At 30.6% G+C, this 18,694-nt stretch overlaps 1 protein-coding gene and 1 non-coding gene across 2 annotated transcripts in view; both read left to right on the top strand.

The window, feature by feature from the left end:
- LOC114126281 (uncharacterized) overlaps positions 1 to 18,694 on the top strand; it is a 230,168-nt gene that overhangs the window by 113,244 nt on the left and 98,230 nt on the right.
- On the top strand, positions 11,827 to 11,918 carry Trnay-gua (transfer RNA tyrosine (anticodon GUA)). The gene is given in 2 exon segments: positions 11,827 to 11,863; positions 11,883 to 11,918. It is a non-coding gene; the product is annotated as a tRNA-Tyr (tRNA).

An 18,694-nucleotide genomic window follows, 5' to 3' on the forward strand; every position in this document is an offset into this window, starting at 1 on the left:
ATTGATAGAAATAAAGATTAAAATTCGTTTTACCCCTTTAAAATTGTGCCTTTGAATAAAATGGTTAGGATAAAAGGATTGCACTTTGATAGGTCAGTATGATCGGGAAGGGTGTGTGCAAAATTAAGTGGACAAACGTTTCTTCTCAGTAGCTTTGTCGTTAAAACTAAACTTTTGTCAATTGGCCTTAAGACTAATCAAAAGGAGAGGCTAAAAAGGAGGAAAATTAGATTAGCCTTTTCTCTCTCCTGTAGAGTTGACCCCTCCATGGTTTTTAATTAAGTTCAATTCTCTCTATAGCGGTCAGCCGCCTTTTTGCACACTGCATACCGACAGAATACGATTAAATCCCGTCTTATGCACTCGCCCTCACCTCCAAACCACTACGCCCCAACATACAATAATTATGAGAGTCCATACCGTAGTGTATATAGATGGTGAAGCTCGAGCAGCGGTTAGTTTTTTATTGCCTGCGCGTCTGGAAAGTTTTCTGCCTGTCGGTGCAGAGGCCTTAAGATGCACTTGTGCAGCATGCGCGTTTCCCCTCACCGAAGATTGGCTTATTGTCCGAAATTCAATTAAAAACAAATCCGATCTGAATGTCAAGTATTGTTTATGCACACTGCCATATTATTATCCACATTATATTATATCATTATATGCATTTAATTATCATTATATGATTTATACATCATATACCTATTTAATATTATTTTTATTTAACTTTCGCATACTTGAATTTGAATCTGGAAAAAAAATGTCAACCGCCATTGGACGTTTCGTAAATGAGAATAATAACAAGTACACGTACCTATAATAATATAGGTACTCATATACATTGCACATTGGCAGCAGTACTCATTTCAAAAAAGAGTTGTCTTTTTTATTTTTTATAGTTTTTATTTTATTTTTTTATGTTTAATAATATAAGTATTAAGTTTAATAATTCAAAAATTAAAACATGATATGACATCATAGGTATTTTAAGTAAAAAGTAAAAACATGGATTAATGTAATGAGTACCGCTCAATAAAACTTGTTACATTCGACATCGAAAGAATGTTTCACTTTTGCAGTTTATATCCATTTAACGCGCATACTTAAGTTAAAATTAAACTACAGTTATTTATTGATTAGGTTATTGGTATAGCGAAACATCGTGTACTGGAATGTATAACAATGGTTCAAAAGAACATCATAATGTAATATTATATTTACTTTTTTTTTTCTTGTGACTTAAATATATTAAAATAATATATACTATCATCGAGTGCATTTATCGAACATTGTATATTATTATGGTTATATTAAGATTGGATACGCTTTGGTCGGAGCAATATGTTTAAGTGGTGCTCATGAGGGGGGTGATGCAGAAGTGGCAAATGTAATCATCGCCGAGACGCTGACATTGATGGAATATAAGACACACATAACGCAGAGACTTTAAACAACTTTAATTATTTAATACGCACATTTAGTTTTACGGTCCTTAGCCAGCAAGGAATGAGGCAGTTATAACGATGTTAAATGCACGTAGCAATATAGCATGCATATATTTGTGCCTCTCTTTCGTTTTTGAAATTTTTCTACTTTTTGTGAAGTCAAACGATGTTATTGTATTCTTTTCATAATGATAATGGTGAGCCTAATCGATAGAAAAAAAATTTATGAAGAACTGTTTTTTTATCGTTGTAGAAAGCGAATCTGATTTAGCAGATAATTTTAAATACCTATTTATCTATTGACAGTTTCAATACAAGACATAAGAAATATTAAAATAAGTATTTAATTTCTTGATACAAACTATAGAAATCATAGATGATTTAATACATTAGAATATATATGTGTTTAAGTAATTTATTTCTAATAAATTGATAACAATTTTATTGGTATTATTCTAAATTTTACCAGTACAAAAATTATGTTGTTAAACCTATGTTACTTAAATCTTGCGTATAATATTCAAAATATATTAAACATAAATAAACATTTAATTAAAACAATCTTTAATGTTGATGCCAATATAATTTATTGTCCCCCATATAGTAAGTTATTACAAAATTCGATTTTGTCTTTCAGTCAGTGTTATTTTTTTCAAAATAGTTCAGCTTTTTGTTATCCACAGGGACACGTATATGTATTATATATACACATCACAATACTCGCAAAAAAAAAAATCAGAATCTTGTAGACCGTGTTGATAGTAGTATTACACGAACGTGATACTTTTTACTCGAGGGTTGTGTTTGAACATAACATCCTAGCAACTGTTTGAAAGGGTTTGCTAGTCCCCTCAGATTTTTATACGTTTGGGGGTTTGAGAAAGTCAGTACATAACACACTATATAGGTAGGTGTTTTTCTTTTATGCATATAGGTAATATACATATATTATATTTTATATAAAAGACATTAAAAATCCATGTACACAAAATAATAGAATAAGTAAATAAGTTAACAATTTTTTCTTGACTTGGAAATTACTGCTTCCAATTTATGAATATATATAATAAGAGCGTTAAGTTTTTATGGATTTTTCAATAGATCACATGTCCATTTACTTCGAATCTACAGAAAGGGTTGTCTGTTAATGTACGAAAGGATAGTATTAGACAAAGGAGTTTACGTGGTTAGAAGAGTTTTATGAAAGTAAAAATAGCTAGGGTAGTGTTCTTGGACTGTGGTAGATCTTCCATAGTAAGTCTGTATATTGTAGCGAGTCATGAAAAAACACACTTAAATTGAAAAATCTACAAAACCATTATTGAATTTATTGAAAAATGACTAGTTATATTATACACATTTTACATTATGAAATATTAATACTTATAGTTATCAACTTTTAGAACCTTGTAATAAATTCAAATCCATATACTCGCATAATATAATACTGACGTATAATCTGATTTTTTATATTATTGCTTGCATAACCCTTCATTGTATTAATTGATGGATTAATCGTAACATCTTGCATTATAATAATAATAATAATATCATGTACTTAAACATGACTATCCAGTTACGCATTGCACGCGGATATTGTTAAAATTATTCATTGTCTCGAATTATATTATAGTTGTAGTATATACGTATAATAATTTAGTGTCGTGGGTAGAACACAATAAGCTGATATCCATCCAACTGTAAAACTTTGTTAATGATGCGAAGGGGTTGAAAGACAAGATTATGACATTGGAACACATGGGCTATAATTTTGATGTATGCGAATATATTCTAAGTACATGGCAAATAATCAAAAAGTAAGAACAAAGTCAATTACAAAAACGATATTTTTCGTGAAATACATCACAATAACTTATAATAAATATTATAACAAAAAAAATCATCAGCAAAAAAAAAAATTCACAACGATTCTCGTTATATGAAAATAATCGTCGAGCTGTCATTGATGTAGAATCTACATCTACATTGTAGATGATTAATTGTATTATGATTGTTTATTATTATTTTTTTGAGTGCGCTGACTAAAATATAATCATATTTAAAAGCATATAATTAGGCAGGTCGTGTGACATTTCAATGCACCGTAAAAAACATCAAAATAAATTTAATGAACTAATAACGAGCTAATTGGTTCTTTAAACATTACTTATTGGTACACGGCAGTCGGCAATTGATCCATTAAATTTTAGTATAATTTAGAGCTATATCCTATTTATAAATATATATTATATTACTTTTCACAACTTATTGTCATGTTGTTAACGGGGCCGTTTTAATTACACCTGAAATACAGAACAAACGCGTGTCTTACGTAATGTTGGCACACACTCAAGTACACCCACAGTACACCCATCCAAATTGTATAACAAGAGGCTAGCTTTAGAAGTTGAGACACCCATCAATATTTTAAAAACAATTACTCACTTCTTAAAGTATGCAGTTCTAGTGGACTTTTGTTTGATATCGATTTAAAAATGTTAAAATAACTTGAGTAGGTTACGTAAAGTTGGCAACGTATTTTGTCTGTAACTGTATACAAAATTGGTTTATGTCTTGGACCTTATACCTATTTTAAAAATATTCTATAAAATGCTTTAAGTTCTTCAAATTCTTATTCTTACCAAATAAATGTGTTTTGAATTTAGATTTTATTGAAGTGAAACTTCTATGCGCGAAGGGAGTAATCCTATAAGGTCAGGTAACACGAGCTCAAGGAAAGAAAATCCGTAACGAAACTTAGTATAAAGGCTATGGTACATGAGTGCCAAGCTTATATATTTATTTTTAAATAATTATTGGTCACACTACCCTTTTTATATTTGCATCAAATGTTATTAAATAGTTGGTCACACTGTCCTATTTATATTTGCGCCAAATGTTATTATTGTTCTGTGAGTGGTAAAATACGACATTTTATTCAAAAACCGATAGTGAACAAGATTGAAGACATTAATAAAGGTAAGAAATTTCTTAAAACCTATGAAAATAATCATTTAATCGTATGTAAACGGTCGCAAACAGTAATGTTCAGTAGATTCTGAATCTTAAAAAACATTTAGAGTTTACTTATATAATTTTAAATGCTTTCATGTTTTCATTTAAAATATACAATACATGGCAATAACTATATTATGTTAAGTTAGTTATTGACATGGGTTGCCAATAAGAGATTTTGTGTAAATTATACATAATATAATTAATAATTATTGCCTATTAGCACCTAGCCCTTCAAAAACATTTCCTAGTTTTTGTTTTTTTCCTAAAATTATTTTTATTAATTAACACATAATTATCTACTTAAAAAGTATAAAATTCTTAGATATATCTAATAGTGATTTATTAAGTTTTAATATTTGTAATCAAAAATAGTATAAGTATTTATTATCATTGCAATCAAGATAATAAAATACTGTATAAATAGGTAAGTACCTACTTTTAAAAATGTTAAGTATAAGAAAATAAATGTATACATTTAATAAGATAATATAATAACCAAATAGGTATGGTATAATATAACATTATTAGTTATAATGTTTAATATTTAACAAAAATGTTTGCATAAAAATCCGGGCCCTAATTATTACCAATTAAGTTATTTTAATCTATAAATTATGTTCAAAATGTATGTATTAATAGGTATATAGTAGTTAAGTATATTAAAATTAATAATACGTAATCAAAACATAATAATAGGTAGGTATGAACCTAAATCCAGATAATTAACAGGTTAACCGTTAACCTGTTAATATAAAGTTTACTTTTTGTTTAGAAAAATGACAAAAAAAAATCATTTACATTTTCTGAAGATAATATAGCAGCTCAACTAAACTACCTATTTAATTTTATTTTTAACTTAGTCGTAGATAATTATTAAATAATAACCAAGTAATAGTAATAACAGGAATGTTAATTTATTAATTTAAAATATGTACCTAAGTACATATGGCTATGAACAATTGAAAAAAACTAATTTAAAATTCATGCTCCAATGTGCCATTTAATTATGCTTGCCAATGCAAACTTTACAACCAATATAAATAATATATATATATATATTTAAATATTAATAATATTAATAGTACTATAATAACTATATTTTAATGCTATTTTAATTAAATCTATAATAATATAATACCTATAATCTACCTTTAATATTTTTATGAAAACAGTTTTGTATGTCATTTTATAAAAATTTCAATTAAATACTGATCCAAACAATAAAATTCAATCTGGCTGCTCTCGCGAAAGAAGTTTCACTTCATATATGTGCACATAGTGCACACACTTTTTTCATTAAAAATTATTTTTTCTAATTTCTCCCTTTAATTCATAATACAATTTTGTTTTTAGTATCTATCAATACTCACTAGTGAATCTTTAATGTTCAAAAAAGTTCAACGTATATTCTTTTGTTTTACACCATAATATATCCTCAAAATTAATTGTCTTCCTCATGACTGCTCTCTTGTTCAAAGCTTTAAATCTATCTTACATTTCAAATCGAGATAAACGTTTTAATTTAAATTTTTGAGAAAATTTCTCGTAGACGAAGTTGATTCTTCTATAATGCTTTTGTACATTAATTACAGAGTTCCTTAACGAGAACCAATTTTCATTTTTTTTTTTTTACCAGCTATTTATGTAACCACCTTCTTTAACAGTTCTTGTGCAAATTGCTAATGAGAACCACTGTTTATTTTGTTGAACTTAAATTTTAATTTCAACGTTAAATTATTAACTATAAGTTATGATATGAATTAATTTCTATATTTTACCTGCTAGTTGCTATGAATTTTGGCATGTGCAGTTAAAAAATAAAAATAAATAAATAAATAAACAATAGAAAATTATTGGCGAAAATTTTGAAGATTTTGAATCTATAATATGAAAAAGCGGGTTTAGTAACTTGGCATACGTGAACGGGTGTACGTATTATATTATTATTATTATTATTATTGCACGGTCATGATAACGTTACACCACCGCCAACCGGATTGATAACCATCGTGTTTGGTCGTCTTTTATGCGCGGGCACGAGTCCGTACGCACATACACGGCACCGACGGGTCGTATTAGTGTCCGCCGCCGGCACACTCTACCCTTTCTAAACGCCACCACTGCCTACGATACCAAGGGTATCCAAAAGATGGTCATTTATCGTATGGTCGGGGACTTCGGGTCAATTAGTCAACGCGTGCTTTATCTTGTCCGCGCGTCCATCCCTATGTATATTGTATATAATACAATACGCACGCACCACACTTCGTTCGGCCAAGCGCGTTGTTTAAATATAAGAATGGGGTTAAGCTTGTTTTCAAAAACTATAATATTTATATTTGTTTAATTGAAAACAAATAATGTGTTTATTATTTACTATAATTTTTTTTGTTATTATTATTTTTCTGAGAGCAACACTATAAGGATATTATATTAAAATAGAATACAATTTTGAATGAATTTAATGTGAAATCAGAAATTTCAGATCAATTATTTATTATTTATTAGGTCTGGTTGAAATCATTTAAATCATCTCTAATTTTCAAGAAAATGGTTTTGTAATTAAAATGTATTTGTTGATGATTATTTTGTATATTATATATTAATTAATATGTCTTTTCATTCTATATTATAATTACAACGGGGATTTTCTTGCAATAAAGGCACTTCTAAACTGATTTTTATCTATCCCCGAAATAGTGACGTATATACATTCCTTGTATAAAATCTGGCGCTTGTAAGACTACACAAACGTACTTGAATATTTCTCTCTGAACCTTATGAGTTATCATACAAATTATGCTGGTCTAACGAGAGGTTGGTGTTTTGCATTGTATGGCCGAGTTAAGTTTTTCCAGAATCTTATGTTACTGTGCACATTTAATAGCTAGCTGAGCAATGAGATTCCGCTTAAAAACCGCACCAAAAGGGATGCGATTTGTATTTATTTAATTTTTAAAAGCTCGGGTGACACACGTGGCGATTAAAACGTTTTCGAAATGCGTTTTGCACGTCCACCGTCCCTCCGTCCACCAGTCGGCTCGTGAAAGTTTAAGTCACGATCTGCAGCAGTGGACCCGGGGCCACAGCAGCAGATGTCGTCGTCGCCACCGTTCTCGTCTCCTCGTAAATCACAAACTAATAATACGAATATGCCGCCGCCGCCGTTTTGAGAGCCGAAAACCGTGTGTGGCCGCGACGTTTGCTCTACACCCACAACCCATCCACCCCATTACGGTGACGGTTTTTTAACGACGTTTGACACGTCACGCCGGACAAACGTATACATTTCGTGCGCCACCCTCATCGTCGACAACGACGACGACGACCGTGGTGCGTGCTTCGGACCTTGTCCCTACGACCGGCTACAGGTGTGCCGCGGGAAGAAAATTTCTCCGACCACTCCGCGTCCCTCGCCATCCTACGTCGCATACGCGACACCACCGATCGCAACCCCGTGAAACACCCCTACACCCTGCGCCACGATAGTGGGTTCCGATAGTACGTATTATATAACGTTAATGTTTTGCAAAGTTCCCCGCGAGGGATACTCTCCCCAGGGGTATATCTACCACTGCCGACGCTACTGCTGCTGCTACCACCAAAGTCTTCTATACATATTACAACGTATATAACTCGTATGCGGCACGAGCGCGCGCTCTCGTGGGTGTGTGGATATATTAGTGTTGGTGAATATGTGTGTGTATGTGTGTGTATATTTATTTGTATACACATAGAATATTATTACGTGTTTTGTGCCATTTAATATATCGACGGTTTTATAACGGCGGCCGTAAAGGCGTCGCCCAAAATTTCCGTCGTGTGTTATTGTTTTTGCCATTTACCGCGACGTCTCGAATACACGCGAATTGTTGTTGCCCCTATTATTGTTACAATAACTATTGTTGTTAGCAGAATGCGATGTGTTTGCGTATTGCGCATTGACCGGTTATAACAATACAACATAATACCGTGTTTTTAATGTACTATTTAAGTGTATTATACGCACGCTTATTTTAGAACCCATCATCTGACAATCGAAATTGAATTATTGGACTGAATACTATAATACTCTTATATTCATCAAAACACATGAAAAATATGTGTAATAGCTAGTGCTTTTTGTTCGAGATCTAATACCGTTTACCGCATACTAAGTTTATCTATTACTTAATTTGTTTTTATAATATTCTATACTTACTTGATTGTGTCTAATTGATTGAATTTAAAATGTTGCATAAAAACAAAAAATAAGTCTTTTTCAACGTGATTATATACTTTCAATTCAATAGTAAATTCACAATGCATATATCTGTAATAATAATTATGAAATATAGGCAACTCTTTGTTATACCTAATAACATTTTTCAATAAAACGATAGTATTAGAAATTATGTTGTAATAATGTTTTGGCTTTTATTCATTTTTTAATATTTGCATATTTTAAAGTTTATTGCTCTGATTTGATTTGTTATTATTCCAAGTTTATATTTGGAAAATTGTGTAAACATAATTTTTATCAATCGCAACAATTTCATTAACCTGACAATATCAATGACTCAATATAAGTTTAATAACATGCAACGTAGATAATAATTATTTATTGCTAGTATAAACCTAATGTCCATTTGGAGATTATTTTCTCTCGTAAATATATTTTTAAATCGGTCGAATACAATCTTAGAAATTACATCTACGCGAGACTGCGTCTACAATGTCTTTAATCCATGCGAAGTTTGGAATTTTAATATTACAATTTAGACGAGACTTATCCGAGTGTGAAACTATTTATCGCTTTTACTCGTAGTCTAATCACTTGAGAGCGTCTACGAATGTTTTCCAAATACATATTTATTATTGTTGAACGTTCTGCTGGAAAACGAACACGCTTATACATTATGTCATCAAATAATATAATATCTGAAGTGCAAGACGTTCGTAACATCGAACCATAATAATATAATCGTCGTCGTCATTCTCGTTAGCATTGCAAGGTGGTTGGATAGAGACAAAATTAGGTCGAGGTGGGTAATAAAAACCGTTTAGTGATGCGGAGAAGCTGCTGCTGCAATACACTCGACACTACATCGTAATTTTCGAGGTAAATTCGATTGTGAATAATATTATGATTGTGTTTTTTTTTTATTACTATTATTCAAATATTTTAAGATACGGTAATATCACATTACCGCGTAGTATTTTATACGTATCGCATATATCGAGGTATTTATATATATATATATAAAATACTAGAGATCGCGTTGTACAGAGTTTGTTGGGGTCAGGTGTGTGCGTCGCATATATATGAGACGGTCTTTCGCGGGCGCGCGGTGATGACGAATAAGAAACGAGTATTGCTGCTATCGCTGGTGCAGAGCAAGAAAGAGAAAAACTGTCGTGTGTCCTGGGAAACTGTGGCCGTGGGGTCTCGGAAGCACAGTGCGTGTGTGTGTGTGTGTGAAGCGACGGTCGGCGGGGGTGTTGTCGAAGAGATGGGTGTGGGGGGGCAACCGGGGGAGGTTTGCTCGATGAAAAACCGTTTCGAAACTTTAACCCCCTCCACCTACCCGTATTACTTCCACGACTAACCACCTGCCCGTCCGCCGTGCCACTCGCCCGCTCATCGCCACCGATCAACCCGCCTCGGTCGCACCGTAAAGCGCGCGCGCCGTCGTCGACCGGTCGGCGGGTGGCAAAACTTTTGCGCCACTATATACCACCGGCTAAAGTTCGCGTGGGTCGGGAGGCGTGCAAAACTTTCCGACCGTGCGCACTGCCGTCCAGAGGTGGTCCGTATTCGGCGTAACGGCGCGGCAGTGCCGACACGTCAGCCGGGCGCCACGGCCGTGTCGCGCGCGCGCGCCGCCTGACCGCCCGCCCGTCCTTCAAGCGAATTTTCCTTCAAGCTCAATTATTACGTAATGGAAAAAAAATAATCCACATTTCGATTCCTTCCGAGAAGCTTTGATACGATATTATTATTAATCTAATGATCGCAATAATCGGCGATTGTCGATCGCCTTGGCACATAAATGTATTGATGTTTTTTTTTTTTTTTTTAATATGCAACTAGACAGTTTTTTTTGGCAATGATCGTCCATAAAGGGATTATAATTGTGACCGTCTGATTATAACATCCTAACCTATAACTTATTGGTATAATCAAAAGTGCACATTCGTATAACGAGCCTGCGATGGTGTCAAATTGAACTATTAGCCGGGCAGACGGTTTCTTTTTATTTTCTATCACAGTTTTGGCGTTATTATAGTTGTTGTACTATATCTCAATACAATTTTTTCACAGGCTAATTTTCGTTTCTCCAAGAAATTAAACTGTTGGAAACTTTTTTTTTCTTTCATTCGTTAAAACGTATTTTTATCACGATGTTATAATTAAATAATTATACTGTATATAAATCTTAATGTTGCGTAATAAGGTGTTACGAGACGATTTAAAGACAATTTATAATGATATACGTGGTGAAATATTATACAACAATAAAAACGATATCGAACGTTTTTTAGCCATGTTAACAGTAATAATAAATAATTTATCAACTAAAAGTTATTGTATATGCTTTTTAAATAAAATATTATTTTATCAATAATGAAAAAGTTCGATAAATTATTTTTATAATTTATTTAAACACAATATTAAATATTAACAACTGTTATACGACTACTAATAATTATAATAGCGATTCGCCATATTTGAATAAACTTATACTCGTTTATGTTTTCCAATACCTATTAAAATTAAATATTTGAATTCTTTAATATGAATATTATGTTTTATTTTACTAAAAAATGTGAAGACAAGTACGAAAATATACACAATATATAAAATAAGATACTGGGTTTTTAAACAACATAATATAAAGTATTAAAATGTTTACACTTACACCAGACATTAGTTTAAAAGTTATTTCAAATTATAATTTTAAAAGTCAACGACCTTAATTTTAAACTTTTATGTGTTGACAAATTTAATCATGTAGAATTACTAATTTATTTCAAAAACCTGATCACATGGAACCTAATATAATATAGTAATAATCACTTACATTCAATATAATCGTACAAAATAATGCACATAGATGAGAGATAAATATATTATGATTAAAATATAATAAAAGGGGTTTGTGATGTTTAGATAATTACATTCATATTGTTTTCCGTTTTATTATTAACCTCTTCCTGCTGTTTTATTTTTTTTTTTTTTGTAAAACACGTCGTTCGAGCTTGCTTCATATACGTTCACATTTGCCACCGGAATTCGGTGAATGTAACGGCGTTGCGTTTCAAGTGAAAGTGCTGTTGCACGTTTATAAATTATATACCTAAAAAAATAGCTTACCATGCAACACCTTCGGTAGCTCAGTTGGTAGAGCGGTGGACTGTAGTGGTTAAACAATCTCAGATATCCATAGGCCGCTGGTTCAAATCCGGCCCGAAGGAACCAATATTTTATACTTTTTCTTCTCATATTATTATATTATGTTTTTGTTGAACCAAATATTCAACTTGCTATCAAATTTACAAAAATATAAATCGAAAGATTAATATCACGATGAGAAAGATACCCATACAAGCAAATGGAAAGATATTATATTTCCTTTTATTAAGTATTAAAGAATAAGACGTGTATGTTCTATTTTGAGTAGGTCTATGGAAGTCTATATTTTCTTTTTTGGTTTATTTACCCAAACTCAGTAATTAATTTTGGAAACTCACCTTATCAGCCAAATGTATCTAATGCAAAAACATAAATCAACATGATAAGACACTCTATACTACTACAAATGATGTTATTTAATACCACTGTTTACTCTCGGTTGTATTATTTTCAACTAAATGTTACTCAAATATAATATTTTAGATTTTCCAATAAAATATTTTATTTTTTTTATTAGAAAATTTTACGGGTACCTATCTCCTACTTATTGGTTTTTTAATTTATATTTTTTCGCGCTAGTCATCTGTAGGATAGTAGTAGCTATTATCGTGATATTATATTTTAATAACGTTTACATAACGCGGCCGAATTGTCGTCATAATCGGATTATGCGTTTGCGGTGTTTTAGCCTACGTCTCATATTATTTTTGACGTAGGTCGAAGCCACGGCGCGGCCATTCGTTTGTCCATCCGTCCTCGTGGCCATAATATTATAATATACGGCGAGATGACGAGATGAGGACCAGATTATACTCGGTCACCAGTATATGGGCACCGTAATTTCCATAAGCACAAAACGACAAGCATGTCAGCAGATTTACCAGTAATAAACTGACAGACGTTTAAAAGGACTCTGCCGCTGAGATAGTATATGTATTATATACGCCGCCCGGCTATAGCGGGCGGGACAGCACCAAGAAGGGTCGAAAAAGGTAAATACGTTTGGCTTCGGCCAAATTAATCCTCTTAAAAGGCACGAAGGCGGCATATTTATCCTAATAGAATTCACTGTCCGTAATTCATTATCAACCCTCTCGCGTTTTCGCGCTCGCCATCGTCACTGTTATGAATATAGTGATATAGATGCACTCGTCACTATACTCGACCGCCACCACCGCTATAGTTAATACAATTGACAAATTAAAATGATTACACGTCACATAAATAATATTATTACTATCATAAACCGCCTCGCAATGACGAAGAAAAGAACTACATTTTGTAAACAGTCTCCGCGCGAGATTAGAGCAATGGAATTTATCTGGTCGGGTGAATCTGTCTGTCATTAATTTTTCCGTTGATATGTTTGAAAATATTCAGAATAAAAAATATATGAGTTTAAATCAAATGTATATTTCTATTATGAGAGACGAGCTCTATAATTGAACACATGGTTTTTATTACTATTATCCTAAATTTAAATAAACAAATTTTTCATATTCACATTGTTTGTAGGTAATGAATATTAATTAATAACCTATTAATAAATAATTAGTATTTTTGACTTATTTGAATACAATAATGTAATCCCCACTTTACTATTATAAAAATGTATAATAAAGATTGACCAATTAAATAGAATTAGTTGTGAAAGAGTAGAAAAAATTATTTTTATTTCAAGAAAAAACATAAAAAAATGTATTAAAAAGTAAAAATAATTTTTATTTTAAAAGTTTAATTTTTATTTTAGTCTATTCAAATTAAAAATATAAAAATCTCCTCCTCAAAGTTGTAGTAAACATATACTCATTCTTGTTTTTATGAATTAATTGAGTTTTGTTATTTTAATAACCTTTCTTAAAAAAGAGTAAATATTATTAAACATATGTATGACTGTAAAAATATATTTACAAAAATATGTAAGATGTAAAATAAAATGTGTATATTACGTACCTAGAATTATTACGAATCTATATAAATATTCACACAATGATATTATGATTGTCTAGCAACCAATAAATATTAAATACTGAATGAATAGGTATAATAGAACATGCTAAACAAATAATTTAATTATTTGTGCAAAATAATAAGTTTATCTTCAGTTTTACTTGAATAGTTCATTGCTCAGAATCCAAAACGCAAATTAAATTTACTAAATTTGATGGTGACCAAACAGTCTTCTTTTAGGGTTTATAGCCAATACTAACAAACCTAGCTATCTGAACCAATTATTAAAACGATAATTGATTTGAAGATTATCAATTAATATTAGTTACCTACTTATATTAAATGTGAAATGAGAAATATTATCAAGATTTATAAAAATAGTATTTATTGTAATTTTTTATAGTTTTTAATAGTATACAGCATACACAAGTTTAATTTATTTCAAATATTTTTATTTAGAATTTTGTATGTATTTTGAATATATATTTCATAAATGAATTTTTATAAATAATTGTTTTATATTTAAGATTCATATGCTCAATTATTATACAATACTTAAAATTCAACGGGTTTTTTTTTATAAATTAACCACATCGTTATAATCATATGTGACAATCTACTCAATGATATCGGATATCCTCGATATATTCACATCGTATAATTACAATGACAATTTGATCTCCCTTAGATCAATTGAATTAATTATGTTTTTTAATTATCTTTCATTATAATTATTAAATCTATATCCATTAAAATAAATTTAAAAAACAATTTTTGATTGCGTTAATATAGTAGTAAAAAAAAACCAACTTAAATTTATGATTAAAAATTTCGTTATTTTTCGACCACATACACACACACACACACACACACGTATATTTAGTGAATGAGAGGGGGTGGAAAAAAATTCGACAAACAAAACACGTCTTGAGTAAAGACGCTTTGCTGAAAATCCATTTTGAGCGCGAGCCGTGGCAAGTTCCGCGCGCTGCACAACAATGACTTCCATCCCCACCGTTTTCGGCAACCAAGACCGACCCTATCGCAGGGGGTAGAGTGTCCCGTAGGTCCGCCGGCGCGTTCATTTGGCCACCGCGTCTCCAACAGTTCGGTTCGGTGTCGGCACTGGTCGGCCGCGATCGTTCGTGGGGCTTGGGGGTGTGTGTTAACGGCGGCGGCGGCAGCAGCAGCAGCAGCGGCAGCAGTGGAGAGCGCGGGAAAAACTTTTCCCAACATTTCGGTCGGGTTACTTTTTTTCCTCCCCGCATACGACGTCGTACTACTCGTACAGCTCCGTGTAGCGCGGAGTCCGACAAACACGGCGACCGAGTCAGGTATGTACCACACGAACACTATTTTTTTTAACAATTTTTGTTTTCGGTTTGGTTTTATTACGATTTTTTTTTTTTTTTGTTTTTAATCTTAACATTTACTAAACACATAATAAGTATAATATTCAATTTATTTCTCATAATAACCGATTATACCGTCGTCGTTATCGTTGCGTCTTCGATTGAGAACTGCAGACCGCGTGTCCGGAACGCCGCGACAGTTGGGGCGCGGTGGGGCCGGTGAACTTTGTTTCCAAACTGTAATAAAAGTGACTAGGTGCGGCAAACTTAGTTGTTGTTTGTTGTTCTATCGAGTTTTCGGGACTTTAAAAAGTGCACGGAGAAAAACTTTACAGAAGTTTAAGTATTTTAACTTTATATATGAAGGGCGGCCAAGTTTTTCGAACTCGGATTGTTGGGATGGGCACACGTTCAGTGTCGGTCCGTCGCTGGTTATGAATACTACTTCACTATAATAATAAATAATAATTAGTAAAATTTAGAATTACTACATCGCTAAGGCACGCAGATACTTCCGTCTATACTTCCAGTTTTTTTTTTCATAAATTTTTTATAGTTTTTGAGTAACAAAATTTATTATATCATCATGCCGTTCTCGCGTTCTGTCGACCGTCGGGCATTTTTCGCCACGCCGTTACGGAAACTTCAACGCGCCAATATACCGTACCGCTCAAAACGCGTAACCCAACGAATACTTTCCTAAAATCTAACCAGGTTGGACGATTATTTTTTTTTAATCTTTAGTAAATATAATAATATATTACACATATATATATATATAAACTATTATTTTCACGATTATGTCTTGAGTTTTAATAAATAATAACGTAAATCGTAGCAATATGTAAATATTTAGGCAACCTTAGTATTTATAATTATCGGAAATACGTCGAATAATAATAATAACTTATATTAATAATTAATAATTTAAATATTTCAAATCTAAATTTTAAATTATAATTTTACAAAAAAAAAATTATTCATTCATCAAAATGTCGCTAGAACGTAGATAAACTAAATCAAACACATTTTTTCAGAATTTTATTTACAGAATTATAAAAAAATTAAAATAGATATTTTCATACTTAATTATGATGCTCATTTTCAAAGGCTTGGTTGAAATACTAAAGTATACAGAAGTTTACTAAAGCTTTAGAACTAACTCTAAAATTGCTATATTATAATTCAATTTTTAGAATAATTAAGTTCACTTATAATATAATATAATATAATATAATATTAAGTCTTTATTATGCATTATTGCCGAAGTCTATGCAGATAATTTTAATGAAAATATATTTTTTTCAATAAATAATTTATTTTAAACATTTTATCGCGCACATCATTAAAATGTTCATGGTACGTTTTTACTTTACACTAGTCACTCAAACCCTTAGTAAACTTACATATTACTTTGCTAGGTGACACCGTAAACATTAATATAAACTTATTTTAAAAACAAATGTTTGATATCTTACAATAATAATTTGTTGGTAGTCATTGATAAATAATCTTATAAAGAAGTTCCATTTTTATTATTCGGTAAACTATAATAATAAATCAATCCGTATTATCCAACTAGGTAGTCAATTTTTCTTTGGATTCCGTTACTTTTTCAACACTTAATATCATAAATATTGTGATAATAAATAGCACACGCGCTACTGTTTTTCTTTTTCTGTTGTTGTTCTATTAGAGATCATAATAATATTTTTTGCTTAAAACTGGACACCGGTAATCATTATTCATACGACAACGGAGGGTAAAATATGAAGCAAAAACGGTATTTACCGGCACGTATATACCACCACTATTCAGCTTGTTCCTTTTTTCTTGCTAATCCTCTCGTATGTGAGTCCGTGTATGTGAGATGTGAGCGCCGTAATTATTTCATTAATCCTTACCCCAAGCACGCCCGTATGTAATAAAGGGGTTGCTCTTGTAAACGATATCTCGAATAGGTGTACCTACCCTAAAAGCCAGCGAAGAGGAAAAAGCTTTTTTCATATCATATGCACTATCGTATTATGTGTGCCTAGTATAAGTAAAACAACCAGGACGATGTTATTTTTGGTCAAAAACGTGTCGGAACGTATTTTGGTATGCATAATATTATTTTCCTTGTATCATCGAAAATCTGTTGTTTTTTCGCTGTCATACCCTTTTAACGTGAAATAAATACAGCACCAAATGTTCATATATATTTCTGTGTAGGTAATATATGGCATATATTATTTTTAGTAAGTAGTAATATCTATTTAGTTTATAATTAACTACACAAGTTATAGGACTATCTAAAAATTGTATTTAACATTAGAAAATTATTAAAAATCCTATGAATATTATAATTAAGACAATTTTAAATTTAACTTGAAAAATTTCATTTTAATTCCGATATTATAAGAGAAAATACAAGTTTCATAAAACTATAACTTAAAATCTTATTCAAATATTTATTGATATTTGGTTTAATATATTACAAAACAATTTCGTAGTATTTTGTATAAAAAATAAAAATTGACACTCGGATATTTAAACAAATTTTTATAAATTTCTCTTCTAAGCTATAATAAAATTAAAATACTTTATCTATACATTTTAAAATTTAGACTTTATTTGGCTTATATAAGATATGTTTTTGTTTGTTTAAAATTTTTTTTAAAATTGTATACATAGTTCCTCACAAGATTTCTTAAGTTCATAAAAATATATTTTACATAAGTTTGAATTTAAAATTTTAACAAAAGAAGTTAGAGTACAAACTATGTTGTAGTTAAAAACGTAAGTTTTAAACTTTTATTCTTATATCAAAAATATAGAAATTCAACAATAAATTTCTTATAAATCCCAATACATGAATTTAAAGAAAAATTTGTTCAATAAGCTACATTAATTCTTTACAAGTGCTTTAATTTCAAATTTTAACGAAATTCTTTAAAAACCTAAATAATTTACACCTACAAGCGGACAGAAGTTATCGTTCATATTCGTTTTTTATCTAATAAATTGAATTTAAATTTAACTATATATTACAGATACCTTTACTTAATGACGAGATTCACTTGACATCTTCAATAGCTGCATTAGATAGAATAATAATTATTTACCTATCCTTTTTTAATAATATTAACAATAGTTAAAATTAACAATTTTACATATTATGTAAAAAAACTTGTTTACTCTTATGATTTACTCGTAATTCCAACATAAATAATAATTAAGATATATTAAACTTTTTCAACGATAAGCCAAAGCAATTCTCAATTTTTAAAAACTATTTTTGTATACTTTATAACCAAATGGAGTGGTAACAGATCCAAATAGCAACATGATTTTTTTTAAACGTTAACATATTTTTATAATGTTTTTAATGATTACCTACATTGAAAAATTATTTTAATTTAATTTAATAATATTAATATTTATATATTTCAGTTTGAACACTGGTTTTAAATCACATGCATTAAAAATATAATTTTGATAGCTTAATATTTTAAAAATAATAGAAACATACAATGATATGAACATCGTAATTA

Source organism: Aphis gossypii, chromosome 1 (genome assembly GCF_020184175.1).
Source record: "Aphis gossypii isolate Hap1 chromosome 1, ASM2018417v2, whole genome shotgun sequence".
Lineage (NCBI taxonomy): Eukaryota > Metazoa > Arthropoda > Insecta > Hemiptera > Aphididae > Aphis > Aphis gossypii.